The following is a 12606-nucleotide window of genomic DNA, read 5'->3' on the forward strand; positions in this document are numbered from 1 at the left end:
ATCAATAAGGAATTCCTTCTTTTCCGGGAGCCCATTCGGACAGAACTCCAAAGTTAAGCGTGCTCAGCTTGGAGTAGTTTCAGGATGGGTGACCAACCAGGAAGTTACTCCTGGGTGCACACGAGTGAGGACAAAGTGCGCAGAAAAGACTAGTATTGATCCGTGGGGCTAGTCTAGATCCCGTCAGGAGTAACGACCACGGTACATGACCTCATGCCTCTCGTTTGCAGTGCTGAACGACGCCTTACCGCCATGATTTCCATGATATCATACGGGGGGAAGCTTTCATGGCTTAATGCAACCGTCACGTCCCTGCTTATTTATGCCATGTGCACCCTAAAGTTACACCCCCAAATAGTCGAGATGCTGGACAAGATCCGTCGCCGCTGCCTTTGGAATAAGAAGACCGAACACGGAGATAAATGCAACTCTCTAGCCGCTTGGAATTTGGTCTGCAAGCCCAAGAAATATGGAGGCCTCGGCGTGATCAACCTGGAACTTCAAAATGAAGCTTTACTCATGAAATTCCTTCACAAGTTCTATAACAAGAAGGATGTCCTGTGGGTGCACCTGCTTTGGGACACTTACTACGCGGGTAAAATTCCGCACGCGTTGGACGCGGTGGGCTCGTTCTGGTGGCGAGACGTGCTTAAACTTACACCTAAATACCGCGGCGTTTCACGTGTCCAAGTGGTTGATGGGACAACTGCTCTCATTTGGAAAGATCTATGGCTTGATGACACCCTTGAGACATCACACCCTCGGGCCTTTTCCTTCACCTTGCATGAAGATGCGTCCATTAAGGACTTCTTGGAGAGCACGTCACTGCATGACCTCTTCCACCTGCCGCTCTCTCCCGAAGCTCTTTCGAAAGTCCGTGATATGCAAACCCTAACCACACACATGCGCCCTTCCATGACTACCACAGACATTTGGCACTATACCTGGGGACAAACTGAGTTTAAGTCTGCTGATTACTATAAATTCTGCTTTAGGCTGGCCCCGAGACATCCAACTTTCAGGCTACTGTGGAAATCTAAAAGTACCATGAAAATTAAAGTCTTTGGTTGGCTACTGCTTCTTGATCGTCTGAATACAAGGAACATGCTAAAGCGTCGCCACTACAACATTGGTGAGGTCTTTGATTGCCTTCTCTGTGGTCAACATATTGAAGAAACAGTGGACCACATGATCTTCACCTGCCCGTTCAGTAAGGCTTGCTGGGAGAAGATCGGCATTGCATGGCCGGGGTTTGATTCCAGGCTTGATCTAATCGCACAAACTAGTGAGTCTAACCGAAGACCTCTCTTCATGGAAATTTTCCTCATAGCAGCTTGGAGTTTGTGGAAGGAACACAACAATAAACACTTCAGAGGGGTCAGCCCCAGCACTGGCTCCTGGTTGGCACGATTCAAGGGTGATTTTGACCTCCTCCAATACAGGGTGAAGGAGGCGCAAAAATCTTTTGTAACTACTTTTTGTGACTCGCTAGCCTAAACCCCATCCCCGACCTTTCTGTAGTAAACCTTGTTTTGGTACCCATCTTAAACTCCACCCCATCAGGGGTGAAAAGGGATGGCAGGCCTCTGCTATGTACTTTACTCTGTAACACACATGTAACTAGCCACAAAGGAAGGAATATATACAACCAGTAGGAGCCTCTCCTACTGTCTTTTCAAAAAAAAACGACCACCGGCGGGTGTGTCCGGGGCGTTACAAGTTGGTATCAGAGCGGACCCTCGCGGTTACACGGATGTTTGCGGACAGGTGCACGATCATGTTGTGCATGACGTTTGTGACCCGTCATGGCACACGGCATGGCACATGTGCCGGACTGGAAGCACAGACATATGTGCCAAGAGGGAACGTTCCTGTGGCCCGACGAGGATGTCGGTTCCTCTGAGTGGGGGTGTATGTGATAGCCTGGCTTAATAGGGATGATAGACTACTCATATCAATAAGGAATTCCTTCTTTTCCGGGAGCCCATTCGGACAGAACTCCAAAGTTAAGCGTGCTCAGCTTGGAGTAGTTTCAGGATGGGTGACCGACAGGGAAGTTGCTCCCGGGTGCGCACGAGTGAGGACAAAGTGCGCAGAAAAGACTAGTATCGATCTGTGGGGCCAGTCTAGATCCCGCCGGGAGTAACGACCACCGGCGGGTGTGTCCGGGGCGTTACACATGATTCCCCTTTCTCCGCCTTCTTCAACGCCGTGCGCTCTCACTACCATATCAATATGCCGCACCTGGATCCTCAACCCATCATCCTTCTCGCCGTCTTCACCTTTGTCTGCGAGGCCATGGTGGGCATTGCTCCCTCTGTGGCCCTACTTCACCACTTCTTCTCATTGCATCCGACTGACCCCCGGCAGCACTCCGGATGCCTGAGCTTCCAGGCCGTAGCTGCGACGGCCGGTGCGGGAATTGACTTAGAGATTTCACCGTCTGTGAGCGGGTTCCGGAGGCGGTGGGTGTTCGTGGACGTCGGCGTGCGCAGCCCCTGCTCTTGCTTCCGACGGCACCAGCTACTCCCAGCTCCGGCTGGGGGCACGAGAAGCTCACTAACCCGCGCCTTGCCCATGTCTGGCGCCGGCTCACTAGGCTGAAGGACCTCGGCGTGACGGTGCCCATGGTGGTGAAGGAGTTCATCCGGCGCCGCATTGCCACACTCCAGCGCCATTCTCATCCAATGTGGGCCTTCTCCGGTCGCAAGGACCGCATTAGGCTTCATGAGCCCGGGCTTCCTCTTGAGGCGCAACACACTGTGCTTGAGCTCCTGACGGGCAACCCGTCGCCAACCAATATGCCGGAGGAGGGCTGCCTCTTGTACTGCTGCTCGAACAAGGTGGAATTCGTGAGGCAGATGCCCCCTTTCGACGAATGGGGACTACGCCCGGCTGGCCTTGAAGGGCCTCACGAGAGCTCCGTCTTCGTGGCCCCCTTAGTCGCCGCCTGCATGGTGCTCGCCCCTGAAGTGGGCGCAGGCGGGCGGTCGCCGTCGAACACTGGCGGCGCGACCGCTGAGGAACCGACATTGCTCAGGCTCCTGAATCGTCATCAACTCAGGCTCGAGAGAGCCATCCTGAGGAGGCAGCTGCGGGGGCGACACGGTTCGATACTCCTGAGGCCGAAGCCCCCGGGGCCCTGCCGAGTCGCCACGAGGTGGGGACCGGGGACTCCACGCGGCCCAGCGTTCCTGAGGTCGCCTCCTTAGGAGCCACGCCAGGCGCGCCCAACATCGGTGATCAAATCCAGGGCTTCGGCCGGCTTTGACCGAACTTCGAAGCGCTCCGCAAGAGGAAGGGGTCTTCAAGCTGCAGTAGTGACGCCTTCCGGCCATTGAAGCAGAGGAAGTACATTGCCATAGATGAGTGAGTACCTTGTCTTTGTAATTTTTTGAGTGCGGCTTCTCCTCCTGACCGCAGTTCCTTAGGGCCCCTCCTGCCAAGGCGACGTAATCTCTTGAGAAGTGACCTCCGCCCGCTTCAGGCCCTCCGCTGACCCTGAGCGCCTCATGTCGGCCCGCCATGCGTGGCGCGGGGCCTGTCGAGGAGGTAGATGCGCCGGCCTGGCGCCTCGATCCTGTGCTCTTGTCGTTCCTCCTTCATGGTCCTGCCTGGGGCGCGGGGAGTGTGCCGAGGGCCCCGTCATTGGTCATTGCCCATGGCTGGACGACCTCGGCGCTGGCCTCATCTTCGAGCAATGAGGCCCCGCCTCACCGGTCCTCTCCCGAGGTCCGAAGGGCGGCTGGAAGGGCGCCGACCTCCAACCCCTTGCCGGGAGCAAGCGAGCCGCTTCGAACTTCTCCATCGACCCCTGGAACGGAGGACGGGCCTGGCCGCGCGTTCGAGCTTGCGCGCAAGTGCGGCGCCATCCGACATGAGCTCTCCGTGAGGCAATGCGCGCGCTGAGTCGGCTCGGGGAAGAGCTTGTGGATGTTGATGCTCGTCTTGAAACCGAAGGCCTTCGGCTGGCGGACGAATGGGATCAGCTGAAGGTGGCCGTCGACCTCGGGCGTCTCCAGCACGAGCGCGCTAGTGTGCAGGCCGAGGCATCCCTTGCTACCTCGCCCGAAGCCAGCGCCCGAGCCTTGGAGGAGGCCAGGGAGGCTGACCACCGCCACGAGGCCTAAGAGAAGCGAGAAGGTGAGCTTCGAGCTCTGAATGCCTCCCTGGAGCAGGAGGTTGAGGCACGCTGGGATGCCTTGGCATCGATGAAGGGGGCGCCTTCCGAAGAGGAAGAGATCTTGAAGCGCAAGGAGGTGCCGATGCTGGAGGCCACAGAGCACAACCTCGAGCTTGAGCGGTTGGAGACGAGGGAGCGCCAGGTCGCCCAGGCGGAGGATGCGGCCAGCACGCGCGAGGCCAGGATCCAAGAGGAAGTCGACCGTAGGGTGGCGGAGGCTCGTGCAGACCTCGCCAAGAAACACGACCTGAAGCTGAAGCTCGTGGAAGCCGAAGCTGAGGGTAGAACCACCGCCCTTAGGTCGTGGCCGGAGGAAGCGGAGTAGCGCGAGAAGGCCGCTGCGGCAGCCCTGGTCTTCGTCCAGGCTGAATTGGCCTTCGCCCGTGCCGAACTGCTCCCGCTTCAGCGGCGGGTTGCTGATGCTGAGTCGCTCGCGCAACAGAGCAGGGAGGAAGTGCTCCGCTGGCAGACGTTGCAGCACGAGCACGCTCCCATGCTCTGAGCCCTTAGAGCAAGGGCCAACCAGGCGCTGGGCGCCATCTGTGATGAACACGCCCCTCACCCCCACGCAGAAGACTATGCCAGCCACCTTCGCTTCTTTACTAACGTTGTGACACGCTTGGAGGACCGAGCCGAGAGGGCTCGCGAGCTTGTTGAGGAAAGGAGCCGAGGACTCCTTAGGCGTGCATTCTCCCATGTTTTCAGTCATCTCCAGAGCATCGATCCCCACTTTGACTTCAATGCCGCCATTGCTCCAGTGCCCGGAGCCATCTGGGACAACCTGGCGCGTTGGGTGGACGATAATGTGGACGCTCTGGTCAGGGACTTCGCTTCCTAGGACGATGCGTGGTGGTCGTGGCGGATAAAGCCGGCACGCTTTATGATGGCGATGATGATGCCGGCGACAGCGCCAGCAGCGTGTCTGGAGTGATTCGGAAGATGCTGCGAGCAACATGTCCGATTGAGCCCCCGCTCCTTTGCTTTGAACCTGCACGCGAAAGCTTGGGCACGACCCCTCAAGGTGTAAGAGCATTTTGGGGATGGGGAGCCCCTCATGTAATTAGACTACCATTTTATTCCTTAAGCCAGACTTAAAACGTGCTTTTGCGAGCCCACGAGCTCCCCCGCGGCTTGTTGTTGTAACTTACCTCAGCCCAGGTGGGCCTCGAACTGGTCTTATAGTTGCCGATGTGTATTCCTCCCGAGGGGATTTCTCCGCGGGCTCCCGAGAGGAGTCCTTCACGGGCTCGTGAGATTTTGGGCTTCTAAAGAGCCTGCTAGTTCGCCCAAGAGGGCCTCATGAGAAACAAGCGCTAGACTACGGCAGGTTGTGCGTGTAGTGCGCGCATACCACGCCCAGCCCCTGCTCGTGAGGCGCTTGCAAGGGGAAGGGGGTAGCAGGCGTGAGCCTCGAAACAAGGCGCTGAACCAGAAAACTCAGAAAATCAACACGAACGAGAGAATACGCCCCCACGCTTGCAAATGAAAACACGACTTCAAGTTCAAATCCAAAGGTGGCAAATCGAGCTACAAAAAGGGGCTGAAAGCAAATGGCCGCCTTCGGCACCTAGCTAGTCTTCTTGTCTTCCCACTAGCGTGGAGCTAAGTTCTTTCACTAGCTATGAGCATAGTCATTGCGGGACAATGTCGACGGCCAGCGCGGAGCATGGTGCTTCCACTAGGACGTGGGTGGGAGCCCCCAAGGCCCGAGGGCGGCACTCCGGAGACTCCAGGGCGTGTACAGCCCCACTCATTATTATGTGTGTTGAGGAACGCAATATTTCAAAAAATTTCCTACGATCACGCAAGATCTATCTAGGAGATGCATAGCAACGAGAAGGGAGAGTGTGTCCACATACCCTCGTAGACCGAAAGCGGAAGTGTTTAGTAACGTGGTTGATGTAGTCGAACGTCTTCGCGATCCAACCAATCAAGCACCGAACGCACGACACCTCCGCGATCTGCACACGTTCAGCTCGGTGACGTCCCTCGTACTCTTGATCCAGCTGAGGCCGAGGGCGAGTTTCGTCAGCATGACAGCGTGTTGACGGTGATGATGAAGTTACCGACGCAAGGCTTCACCTAAGCACTATGACAATATGACCGAGGTGGAAAACTATGGAGGGGGGCATCGCACACGGCTAAAGATCAACTTGTGTGTCTATGGGGTGCCCCTCCCCCGTATATAAAGGAGGGGAGGAGGAGGAGGGCCGGCCTCAAGGGGCGCGCCCAAGGGGGGATTCCTGCTCCTAGTAGGAGTAGGTTTCGCCTTTCCTAGTCCAAGTAGGAGAAGAAGGAAGGAGAGGGAGAGGGAGAAGTAAAGAGGGGGGCGCCCCCTCCTAGTCCAATTCGGACCAGCCCATGGGGGGCGCATTGCCTCCCCTTGTGGCCCTTCTCTCCTTTCCACTAAATCTCAATAAGGCCCAATACTTCCCCCGGTGAATTCCCGTAACTCCCCGGTTCTCCGAAAAATACCTGAATCATTCGGAACCTTTCCGATGTCCGAATTGTAACATCCCAAATTTTTAATTTGGAATGTTATACATTAGGTCATCATTGCATATCTTATTTTATTGCATTTTTGTTTGATCCTAGAAATTCTACGCAACTCAATGACCCACGGAGAGAGTTGGGAATTTCGTTATTTTCATATTTGAGTTTTTCTAGAATTTTGAAAAGAGAATCATTTGATTTTAATTATTTTCTCTTCGAATATTTCTTTTATAAAAATAAAAGAGAGAGGATAAAATGACTTCCTCAAAATAATGAAATATTGGAGATTTAATGTTAAAATCAAATAAGATTTTTATTCGGAGTTTTATCGTTATTTTATTTGAATTAGGAAAAATATGCGTTTTTCAAAATTGCATTAGAGTCCCAAATAAATGTTCACCTTGTTCGGTAGATTTTTAGACGACGGGGAAAAATCATTTCAGGATTTTTGGAGTCCGTTTAGTATTTCTTTTATTCGTTTTTCCGGGCAGAATATTTTTTTTAAAAAAGAGGAAACCGACTTTGGGCTGTATCCGCCTGGGACTCCGCCCGGGGGAAGGCTTTATAAGCCGCTGAGGCGTAGGCCCGCAGCCCACCAGCCCGCCCACCGAAACCCTAAGCCGCGCCAGTCCGCCGCCGCCGCCCCGCCGGAGCCGCGCGCCGCCGCCTCGCCACCTCGCCGCCGCCGCCGGAGTTCGCCGCCGGTTTCCTTTGATCGGTTCGGTTTTTCGGTAAAAACCTAGATGCGTTTTTTATTATTAGATTGGTTTTATTTTTTTCCGGTTTAGTTATATAGCGGACATTCGTCCGTACGTTCGTTTTAACGAACGGTTTTCGCCCATTAGCCGCAGATAGCGAACGTTCGTTCGTTAGTCTGTTCATCAGTTTTTCATTTTGTTGGATTTTTCGCGATTATTTTTGATCGTGATTTCTGATCCGATTTTCGTTTTAGTTTAACTTTTCGCTCGTTTGTCGGAATCAGGCGATTCAAGCGCCTAGAGTTTCGTCTCGAAGCCCTCTTTCTGTTTAATCAACTTAAACAAGTTTTTGTTACTGTAAAATTTGACTTTAGTCCAGATTAGTAATCAAAGCTTGCTTCTTTTGCAGTTTGAGTTTTGTTGCTTCGTTTGTTTTGATTCTTTTTGCAAACGGAGTTCTTAAGTTGAACTTTCTGGTTAGATCTTTTTATTTGAGTTTTACTCGTGCGTCTTGCTTGATTGCTTATTGTATGCTTATTTGATTGCGATAGAGTACCCGGAGTGCGAAGCATGCTACTACGAGTCTCTAGGTTTCACGGATCATCAACAAGGCAAGTAACACTTTGATCATACCCCTTTACTACCTAGTTTTATTGCATTAGATCAATCCTCAAACAATTGCATGATTAGGATCTGATTAATATTGTGGGTTGGGAAGTAGATGAGGTAGTACCTATTCACCTGTTTATTATCAAACCTATGGGAGTTACTTCTACGTTGCTTATATTGCTATGCTATGCTCGTAGACGTGGTTTGGGTTTGAGTGTATCCATGACATATGTGAGTTTTGTTAATTAATGGTTAACTTAAGGTGGCAACTTTAATACACATCTGGGTGGATTGAGGCACCTGGGGAACCCAGTGTTGTCTGTATTTTTGGAAATCCCGGGGTACCGTGTGATTCTCCTATGGACTGCCACCCAGGCTCAAAGGGATCATAAGATTATTCATGCTAGAAACTTCCGTGTGCAACCACATGCCATTATGGGCTCTGGCATAGTCGAGTAAGTTGTGGGAAACCTTTCCATGATGGGCTAGCAGATGTAGGGGATTGAAGGTGTACATGCCTATCTATCGGTTAAGGGGACCTCTTCGGAAAGACTGTGTCTCGGTCATCCGTTTCTCAAACACCATGCAGTGCGAGAAATACAACGGAGGAGATTGAGTCTTGTGGGGAAAAGTGCACAAACCTCTGCAGAGTGTACAAACTAATCATGGTTAGCCGTGTCCCCGGTTATGGACATCTTGAGTATCTAATTCTTGGATTATCATGTGGATCTCATCACTCTTAACATAAAATTGGTTGGGTTATTAATTATATTTTTAATTGGGATTGAGATGGGGTTTACCATTCTCATTGTTTTTGAACGAACTTTGTAGTTAAATAAGATATATTCCTTTGTAGTGGGGAAAAATTGGCTTTCCGCAAAACATATTAACCATACAACCTCCACCAGCCATATATGCATGTAGTGATGGCATTATTCTGTTCATTACTCTTTTGTGTTGCCTTGCCAGCATATTCCATGTGCTGACCTGTTTTGGGCTGCAACGTATCATGTTGCAGACTTTTCAGATGACGAGTAGGGAGCCTTAGGTCGTGGTCTTTCACTCAGTGATGCCGTTGGAGTTGATGGACTCACTTTATCTTCCAAGCCTTCCACTATTATCATATTAGATGGCCTTAAGCCATATTTATTGTAATAAGTTCTCTTTTGAGACATTCGATGTAATAAGTGTGTGATTGCTACTCTATTATAAATCCTCAAGTACTGTGCGTGTCAGCATTACTGATCCAGGGATGACACTGGTGCACAGAGATCAGACCGTTTGAGGTCTGATCGCTACATGTATATGAATCTTTACCTCTCGATCATTTCGAGACTCCTCGTCATGTCTGTGATCTCATCCGGTACTCCAAACAAACTTCGATCATCAAATCACATAACTCATAATACAAATCGTCATCGAACGTTAAGCGTGCGGACCCTACGGGTTCGAGAACTATGTAGAGATGACCGAGACACATCTCCGGTCAATAACCAATAGCGGAACCTGGATGCTCATATTGGCTCCTACATATTCTATGAAGATCTTTATCGGTCAAACCGCATAACATAACAACATACGTTGTTCCCTTTGTCATCGGCATGTTACTTGCCCGAGATTCGATCGTCGGTATCATCATACCTAGTTCAATCTCGTTACCGGCAGGTCTCTTTACTCATTCCGTGATGCATCATCCTGTGACAAACTCATTAGTCACATTGCTTGCAAGGCTTATAGTGATGTGCATTATCGAGAGGGCCTAGAGATACCTCTCTGATACACGGAGTGACAAATCCTAATCTCGATCTATGCCAACTCAACAAATACCATCAGAGACACCTGTAGAGCATCTTTATAATCACCCAGTTACATTGTGACGTTTGATAGGACACTAAGTGTTCCTCTGGTATTTGGGAGTTGCATAATCTCATAGTTACAGGAACATGTATAAGTCATGAAGAAAGTAATAGCAATAAACTAAACGATCATAGTGCTAAGCTAACGGATTGGTCTTGTCCATCACATCATTCTCTAATGATGTGATGCCATTCATCAAATGACAACACATGTCTATGGTCAAGAAACATAACCATCTTTGACTAATGAGCTAGTCAAGTAGAGGCATACTAGGGACACTTTGTTTGTCTATGTATTCACACATGTACTAAGTTTCTAGTTAATACAATTCTAGCATGAATAATAAACATTTATCATGATATAAGGAAATATAAATAACAACTTTATTATTGCCTCTAGGGCATATTTCCTTCAATGTGAGAGTGTCACGAGCGGAGACCTTCACACACGCGCGAGCCTTACTTCATATCGCCAGGCGAGGGCCCCACACTACGCCACCCTCGACCACCATTGGGGCGTCCAGAAACCAGGACGAGACCAAGGGGCAAAGAGGATGCTGGCGGCACCCTCGGCGACCACGGGTCCTCTACTGGGGGGGGGGAGGCTCACCGGTGCTTTCCCCTACAGAGGGCCTACCTCCGTGCAGCGCCTTGCTCCGCGTGGCACGGGGGAGGGCCTGGCTCCGGGCCTCTCCCGCGCAGCGCCGAGAGCACCACTCCTGCCGCTGGCTGGGCCACTGCCCTGAGGTCTCTAACTACTGCCGCAGCCTGGTTCTCATGCAGTTCGGGGTTAGCATAAGCTTGCTCTTGAGATATTGACCGTACCCCGCCGTCGTCGTCGCTGAAGGGGTAGACGAAGCCTCCGAGCGGCTCGGGGAAGACCTGTGCTTCAAGCCCTCTAGCCGCCCATCCTAGTCCGGGGAACGGATTGGGGCCTTCCCCCGACAAGTATTCCGGGTTCACCATGCGGGGCACGTAAGCATCCATGATCATCTCACCAGTGCCGCTGCCCAGGTGCCCCTCACCTTGAGCCGCGAGTAGCGGCGCTTGGCCCTGGTGGCCGCCGTGTGGCATCCTAGCGCCTCCTTGCGGCGGGCCGTCAATGCTTGTCCCTCCTAGCGATGGCATGGCTGTGGTAGGACGGCCCGCGCCAGGACCCGCGCCAGTGTCGTCGGATTCCCCTGATACCCCAGGGGGTGTGCGGGCTCGCCCGGGCCTCGCGCGCGCTTCCACCATGACCTAGGGTGTGGTTAAGGAGCATAAAGGCAGCATACCCCTGCAAGCGGCGTCCAGTAGCTCGGCGACTCGTTCCAGTAGTGCATCGCACCGCTCTCCGCTAGCATGCACCGCAGCAGCTCCCGTGCCACGATGAGCGTGGCTCGCATGTTCGCCTGCTCCCGCCGGGTGTGTGGTGCCGTTGCCGCAGCATAACCTGAGGACCGTGCGGCTGCGCGCGCGTGCCGCGGTGTGAGGGCGGCAGGCGCCGGCTCGCGCCGCCCGCGCCCGCGGGTGTCAGGAGGCGCGCGGGCCGCCTAGAGCGCGAAGTTGAGGTCTTCTGGAGCGGATGGCAGCGCCCGGGCAGGCCAGGCCGCCCAGTGGTCGGCTTGGATCCTTGGGCCGTCAGACATTCGAGTCACAGGGCAACGACGAGTCGGTCGATAGAGAAGAAAACTTCAGCGCACCCCTACCTCATGCGCCAAATGTTGGATTACGGGTTCCGGCAAACCCTTGAGGTTCGAACACTGGGGTGTGCACGAAGATCTCTCCTAGCTCGCTCTCACAACTATCTCAAGGCCTAGCTTGCCGGACCCAAGGAACAAGAGACATGAGGGTTTATACTGGTTCGGGCCACCTTTGTGGTGTAATACCCTACTCCAGTGTGGTATGGTGGATTGCCTCATGGGCTAACGATGAACTAGTACAATGGATGAACAGCCTCCCGAGGAGAGGTGTTCTTGAGCTCGATGAGCTGGTGTGTTTGAGGATGGTCCGAATGATCCGTCTGAAGGAAATATGCCCTAGAGGCAATAATAAAGTTGTTATTTATATTTCCTTATATCATGATAAATGTTTATTATTCATGCTAGAATTGTATTAACCAAAAACTTAGTACATGTGTGAATACATAGACAAAACAGAGTGTCCCTAGTATGCCTCCACTTGACTAGCTCGTTAATCAAAGATGGTCAAGTTTCCTTACCATAGACATGTGTTGTCATTTGATGAACGGGATCACATCATTAGAGAATGATGTGATGGACAAGACCCATCCGTTAGCTTAGCATACATGATCGTTTAATTTTATTGCTATTGCTTTCATCATGACTTATACATGTTCCTGTGACTATGAGATTATGCAACTCCCGAATACCGGAGGAACACCTTGTGTGCTATCAAACGTCACAACATAACCGGGTGATTATAAAGATGCTCTACAGGTGTCTCCGATGGTGTTTGTTGAGTTGGCATAGATCGAGATTAGGATTTGTCACTCCGATTGTCGGAGAGGTATCTCTGGGCCCTCTCGGTAATGCACATCACTATAAGCCTTGCAAGCAATGTGACTAATGAGTTAGTGACGGGATGTTGCATTACAGAACAAGTAAATAGACTTACCGGTAATGAGATTGAACTAGGTATTGAGATACCGATTATCGAATCTCGGGCAAGTAACTTACCGATGACAAAGGAACAACATATGTTGTTATGCGGTTTGACCGATAAAGATCTTCATAGAATATGTAGGAACCAATATGAGCATCCAGGT

Source organism: Triticum aestivum, chromosome 4A, assembly GCF_018294505.1.
Source record: "Triticum aestivum cultivar Chinese Spring chromosome 4A, IWGSC CS RefSeq v2.1, whole genome shotgun sequence".
Taxonomy (NCBI): Eukaryota; Viridiplantae; Streptophyta; class Magnoliopsida; order Poales; family Poaceae; genus Triticum; species Triticum aestivum.